Source organism: Chelonus insularis, unplaced genomic scaffold, assembly GCF_013357705.1.
Source record: "Chelonus insularis isolate UGA/USDA-ARS -01 unplaced genomic scaffold, ASM1335770v1 contig_89_pilon, whole genome shotgun sequence".
Lineage (NCBI taxonomy): Eukaryota > Metazoa > Arthropoda > Insecta > Hymenoptera > Braconidae > Chelonus > Chelonus insularis.
The window spans coordinates 380,001-387,500 of NW_023276777.1; positions in this window are offsets into that span (position 1 = coordinate 380,001).

Below are 7,500 nucleotides of genomic sequence, written 5' to 3' on the forward strand. Positions count from 1 at the left end.
ATATAACACACCCATTGGGCGAAAGGGAATCCGGTTCCTATTCCGGAACCCGGCAGCGGAACCGTTTAAATTCGGACATTCGCAAGGATGTTCGTCGGGGCAACCCAAATTGGCCTGGAGACGCCGTAAGGAAATCTGGAAAGAGTTTTCTTTTCTGTATAAGCATTCACATTCCCTGGAAACTTTTAACAAGGAGATAGGGTTTAGAATGCGAAGAGCACCGCAGTTGCGGCGGTGTCCGGATCTTCCAGACGGACCTTGAAAATCCAGGTGAGGGATACGTGGAGTTGTCGCGCCGGTTCGTACCCATATCCGCAGCAGGTCTCCAAGGTTAAGAGCCTCTAGTCGATAGAATAATGTAGGTAAGGGAAGTCGACAAATGGATCCGTAACTTCGGGATAAGGATTGGCTCTGAGGAATGGGGCGTGTCGGGCTTGATCGGGAAGTAGGTTTGGCTGACGTGCCGGGCCTGGGCGAAATGAATGTTGGGTAACCTTCAGGAATTGAGCCTGGTCCCGTGCCTTGGCCTCCTATGGATCTTTCTTGCTGTGAGGTTAATTAGATTCGTTTAATTAATCTCTTCGGCCGCTATTTAACATTTAACTCAGAACTGGCACGGACCAGGGGAATCCGACTGTCTAATTAAAACAAAGCATTGTGATGGCTCTTGCGGGTGTTGACACAATGTGATTTCTGCTCAGTGTAATGAATGTCAACGTGAAGAAATTCAAACAAGCGCTTATAAACAGCGGGAGTAACTATGACTCTCTTAAGATGGCGACGTTAAGTTCGTTTTGTAAAGTGTTCCATAAAGATCAGTGATTTCGAACATATATGGACTTAAATTAATCAAATCTTTGTTTGAATATTGTGCAATGTGGTGTTGATGATGAGTGTTTTGTGACATTAAGTGTCCTTAAATTTGCTGTTATGGAATTATGGTGACACAAAGATTATAGCCGTTGGTCATATGCTTATACACAGTGACACTTACTTACCTCTATACAGCTGAAAATTCAATTATTTCATACAAAAAACTGCTCAGTTTATTTATGCCACTTCTAACATAACATTTATGCCATTTGTTTTATTATTTCTGTGAATTTATTACATTTTTTCATTATCAAAGTTTTGAAGTGCAACATTATATGGTAAATGTCATTGCAGTTTTACTCTCACTTGCAAGCACTTCTGTCTTCCGATAATTATTAGAGTGACATATTACAGTGACTTATATATGGAATTGACATTTTTTCAGTGCTTTTTAATCTGGTGATACATTTCATGCTTTTTTGCCGCATATAACATTTGACATTATAGTAACTTTCTGGTGCTTTTATTCATAAACCTATTTTAATGTAGATGTGACACTCGAACAATCTTTCCGACATCAAGAATTGATCAGTGGCGCCGGCGGAAACATTTACTGAAAGTAAACTACCTCTATCTCGTGACACTTTCCGTTGGATCTTTCGCGTTGATGATGCCTAGAGCGTCATCTGAATGTGAAACAGTACACTAAAGAACAGCAATATTAGTATTGATATACTCGTGATAATTAATGAAATGTCGTGCTACTAAGTTCACTTAATATTAATTTGTTACTTTCTGAATAACTTTTCTCTATTTTTATAGTTATGGTGGGTCATTATTTGCATAAATAACGCTTAACAAAGTTTGACATTATAGTAACTTATAGTTACTTTCGATCGAAGCGCCAACGGCATGAATATGCAATAGTTTTGTGATCTGCTGGTGAGTTGATTGAGAGTCCGAACAAGTAAAAATCTACTTTATCGGCAGTGGTGCTAAATATAGAAATATTACGTATTATCGACAGCTTTAAGCAAAAACCAGAGATTCAAACAAATCAATTAATAAATTGTTCTCTAATAATCATTGTTTATTAAATACAGATTATAATTGGCTTTTCTGATTTTAAGAGCCACTACTTAGATATTATTTAACTAACTCTCTATTATGAGCAAATATACATACACACAACTTTCAATAAAAAACTAAAGTAAGGAAAGAAACGAAGAAAGTACTACTCTGCAATCCAACTACGTTTATTCATCTAAGTGGATAGGAGAAAGGTTGTCATCTTCAATATGGCGGCTGAAGCGGATAGCCCACCGTTTTTTACACCCTCGAAAGGAACTTCTACGACGCGTTTCAAGAGAAGAGCTCAAGAGTCCCCTCCGATTTCTGAATCACCTTCTCAACGGGCTCCAGTGGTATCACAGCCTCTTCCTGATTCAGTTCAGGGAAATAAGGGACCTGAAGCACGATTGGCATCGACAAACTATGGATATATCCTACATGGTCAGCATGCTTACTCAAGATATGAAGATCCAGCCAGTGTTTAATGTATCAAGGACATCCGGGAGGCACTCATTTTGGTGAAAGCTAAATTTGCAACGTTAGCAATGCTTATGAACGAATCAATGCAAATCAAGAAGCTGTGAGTCTACTGCCCAGTCGCTTGGAGGGATGCATATCGGCACTAAAAGAAAGCAATCGAGGGATCTTGATGACATGGCTGTTTTATTCAATCTCGATTAAAGAAAGCACTCGGGATGAGGTTAAAATAGCGATAGGAAGAGCTCAGGTCTATGAATTTGGAAATGTGCGAGCGGCTGAAGATAGTCCTAATACTCAAACTTATCCTTTCGGAGGCTCTTAAAAGAAACCTGGAAATTCTTCTCAGTCCGTGAACCTGGCCCAAGGAGTTGTTGTTCCTGTATTCACAAGGTGGAGTTCTCCATGTACCAAAGGAAAGTGCAGCTTCTCTGTCAAATCAAGTTGCAGATGTCGAGCACGCGTGTTCAACTCGGTCACTCCATGACTTGGCTTAAGGTCTCGAAGATAATCAGACTAGGCCACAGCTGTAAGAATATCAGCTGAGAAGTTGATCTCGAAAAATGTTGAAATCATTGCAAGGCTCTAAGAGTGCTGGACTAGAAGTAAAGCTGTCCGAAAAAATGCAACCAAGGCTTTATTGTGATAGGTGCCCCCGCTACAATCGAGAAAACTGAAATTCCAGGAAAAATTATTCTGGCCAACACTTAACATGCTCTCCAAATGATATCAAGGTGGTACATATGTTTGCAGTAAAAAGGACAGCGGGGAGGAAACTGTAAATTGTAATCGAGTTTCTCTGATGTTAGTGAACAGCTGTTAGCATTGCAAAGAATCTAATTGGATGGAATTCGTGTAGAGTGGAAGATCATGTACTACATTCGCCAATGCTTTAATGTTGAAGGTTGGCCATCTTTCTGGAAAGTGTCCTAACACTATGAATGCTGTTCCAAGTGTACAGGCGCTCATGATTCTCGGTCTGACCGCAAGCAACCTAAGGACTACAAATGTGCTAACTGTCTCGCAATTAATGTTGCTGATCATAATCATTGCGAAACTGATGTCAGGCCTGTACTTTTCTTCTGAGCCGCATTAAAGCGGAAAAGTAGCAAACACCTCTTATAAAGTCCTACCATTGTGAATATTTTCGTTGTCGTCATCTTAACCTCACTTTACACGCAGTCATATGGTCAGCAAACCTAATACCTTAGCTACAGGGCTGACTGGGAAGACAGCCCCCCCCTCAGCTCTGCAAGTTCTTCAAGCTGTCGCTCTACAGGTGCCGTATTCGAACCAATAACACTATTAATGTAAGAGTAGTGTGGTCTCTACCACCTCCCAGAATAGGTCGCTTCTACTACTCTCTCTCTTCTGCTACTTCTTCTTCATTCTGATACTGTTACACTATCACAACACAAAAACTCCTCTCTTGCATCAGGAACGAGGCCGAAAGCTTCATCGAAAGTGCGATGGGATAATGAAGTCTTCGACGTATGCATTAGTTGAACTACACGCTCCTGCAGTGCTAAAGTGTCCATAAACGACTATATCATTAACTCGGTGCAATTCTCAACTTATCGGGGCATTGAAGTTTAAAGTGTTAGACGGCCGTGATAAGTCTCGGAAGCTTTACTGAACTTCGGGATGAGGCTCTTTAACCAGGACAATGTACCTACGAGCAGCCACACACTGAGGAACCGATAATAATTCAAGCTTGTAAATGTGGATTCAGGTTTGCCCATTCGTTGAACATCTTCCGCCAGTGTTCACTCCAACTCCCCTACTGTCTGCAACATCTTCAACTGTACAAGTTGCTACGCATTCCCAAATACTGTGAGTCCTCCCATTGACCTCCTTATTGCTGCACGCTATGTAATCGAGCTTTCCTTCACTCAGAGTCTAAGCCAGCATAAAGGCACGCTAGCACAAGTCTCCTGAACCTGTTTCTAGAGAAGAGATCTTGGCGTTACCACCTGAGTTCCAGAGTGTCCATATTTGTCAGCGCAGTTTTCAGATATAATCGTCTTGGGCAGCACAAACGTCAGACTCACCCTGTTCAGCGAATGAAGAAATTGTTTTAGCTTCACGCAACATCAGCGTGGCAGGATGAAGATCTCCGGAGGCTGTCATGCCGAATTACAGCGGACAGATCCTATCTCAGACATGTGAACTTACTATCTCACAGTTTAGAATCAGTTTACGGGATTCGAACGCGAAAGAACCTGCGAAGGTCAACAAAGTACAGAAATCTTAGATCTCTACTTCAGCTCGAAAGCTGGCACATCTGATGATCTGCTCGAGGACAACGATCATCCTTACAAATTCTCCAAGATGCAACACGGATCCAGTTTCTATTCATCTCCTAACTGATGATGTTCCTGCTATCCAGAGTGCCTCTCTCAAAACAGAGTTTTCATAAATGGCTAACTAACGCAAGGAAGGTACTCTTGACTAGCTCTAAACAACCTCCTGGCTCTGATTCTATCATGAGCGCTATCGATCTAGTTCTTAACGGAAGTGATTCTGAACTGCCCTTCTTCATGGTTCGTGAAGCTTTTCCCAGGACTAAGGAGTACAAACTGTCCGAGCTAGACCTACAGGTTCTTCTCGTCTTTCAACTAGCATGGATCATCAGATGACGTAAGGATTATGCGCGCTGCACTTTATGCGCGTAAGAACAGGAAAAGCTGCAAGTCTTGTTTTTGGATGGAGACAGTAACCAAGGCTCATCGTTATCACTTGGAGAAGCAGGAAGCTTTTTTGGAAGCCGATTTTTGAAAGTGGTGGAGACTCAACCGAATTCGCTCAGATAATCTTTGATCTCCCTGTGTTGCGTGATGACACCTGCGCTCCTATCGATACCTTCTGAAGTCAACGGATCCGACCAAAGGTGCGTCTCTGCTCCCGGTCCTGATGGGTTGTCTGCACAAGATTGGGTTTCTAGACCTTGACCCGTATATAGCTGCAATCTTGATGAATATCCTTCTTCTGTGGGGACACGTGCCCTCTTCTGGCGTGACTCAAGAACTATATTGTTCCCAAGAAAGAAGGAGCCCAGGATCCAGCATTATCAGGGCCGATCTCGATATCTTCGGTGATTTTAAGGCATCTACACAGAATCTAGCTGATCGAGTTATATCACGAACTATTTTGACACGAGGCAGCGTGGTTTTATTCATGCTGATGGCACAGCTGAGAACGTGGCGGTACTTGCAGCCATTCTTTCAAAGCGCAGTGTGATAGAAAAAACTCCACGTGGTCTCTATTGACGCGCAAAAGGCATTTTGATACGGTGGTCCCACATGCAATTGATGCAGTGTTAAAGAAAAGAGGTTTCTCTGATATTATTAGGACCTATTTCATGATCTTTATAAGGAGTCGTATACACGCCTGGAGGTCAATGGTGTATTTTCTACTCAAATCACCCAACCCGAGGAGTGAGACAAGGGGACCTTTTTCATCAGTGGCGTTCAACACTTATTATGGACGAAGTGCTGGGAGTAATTGATCCTTTCATCGGCTTTGACTTAGATGTGCGATTGTTAATGCTTATGCTTCGCTGATGACTTGAGTCTCGTAGCGTTCAACCAGAGATGGTATGCATCTATGCGAATAAGTGTCGAACGCATATGCAGCTCATGGTCTGACTGCTGCTCCTCATAAGTGTTCAGCGGTCTCTTTATTATAGTGGTAAAGTCAGTAAAATGAAAGTAGTATCCGAGCCTCTATTTGAAATTAAATCGCGCCCGATTCAACAAATGGGCGTTGAGGATCATGGAGACATTTAGTGTAACTTTACCATCAAGGACCAAGTCACCTCATGTGGACCTCACCGAGATGTTAAAGATACAAAGGCTCCTCTGAAACCCCAGCAGCGTCTCTACCTACTTCGTACTCATCTGATTCCTCGTTTCATACACTCCTTGGTCCTTGGAAAGGTTTCTTTGGACTTTTGACCGTTGGATCGCTCTGTTAGACTATACATCAAAAATGGACGAAGCTACCTCATGACACTCCCAGCGCTTTCTCCATGCACCTGTTTTGGAGGGGTCTCGGAATCTTATCGTTTTCAACTAGAATTCCTGAACTAGTACATCCGAGACTGTCCAGTCTTGAGTACCTCTACATTTGAATGTGCACGAAAAGGCGAGTGTGAGCAGGTGGGCAATGTCCCGCAGAGAGTGTCTAGTGGGCAAGAATTCCCTATTGTGAATGGTCATCCAAAACTCATATTCTGTCGACGGTTTCAGAGCTCATGCAGTGTAAGGATAGCAATCTTTCTTCAAGCTGGATCTACGCTTCAATGGGAATTCCTGCACGAGATTGGATTGCCTATATTAAAGTAGAATTAATTGTCTTCCATCTCGAGTGCGAACTCAGCGTCCAAGGAGTCTATTAATAAATCGTAACTGTCGAGCTCTCTGTTTATCGACGAGTCAACGGCCCACATACCAGCAGTGTCACAGAACGCATGGAGGAAGCGTTATGAGGCACGATGCAATTGTAAGGATACCTGGCTGACCTACTCAAGGACAGACTTTTCGAGTATGGGTTGAGCAAAGTTCAAAACATCAGTAGGATCCGGAGCCTGACATTTGTTGCTGAGAAAGATGGAATAGCATACATAATTGACGCTCAAGTGGTTTCAGGGAAGTTGGTGATTTAGCACAAAACAACCTGGCTAAACGCGATTATTATGCACTGAATAATGACGTTTTGACTTCTGTTGCAGATTGACTTGTTTGCCTCGCAATAGAGTACGCACGTCCACCCCTAACCGTTTCATGGCGTGGTATATGGGCAAAATCATCTGCTGCTTTCTATCTTCTTGGCCTTGGGCTCTCCCAAAAAAGAAGTGGTGGCATCACTACAAGAGTTTTACTTGGGTCATATCTCAACTTCGTCCGCTTCATTCAATGACTACTGTGGCAGCCCCTATATCTGGCACCACCGTCCACCTAGACCAACATAATGTGCCTATATGAATAGAGTTTTTAATTCTGTGATATGTAGCATGCTGTAATAATACTGTGATACTTATTTTACATTTACATTTACACTGTTTCAAAACGACTGCTTAATTATTTAAACTTGTTATTTTTATAGAAATTTATTTTTACATATGATCTACAGACATAT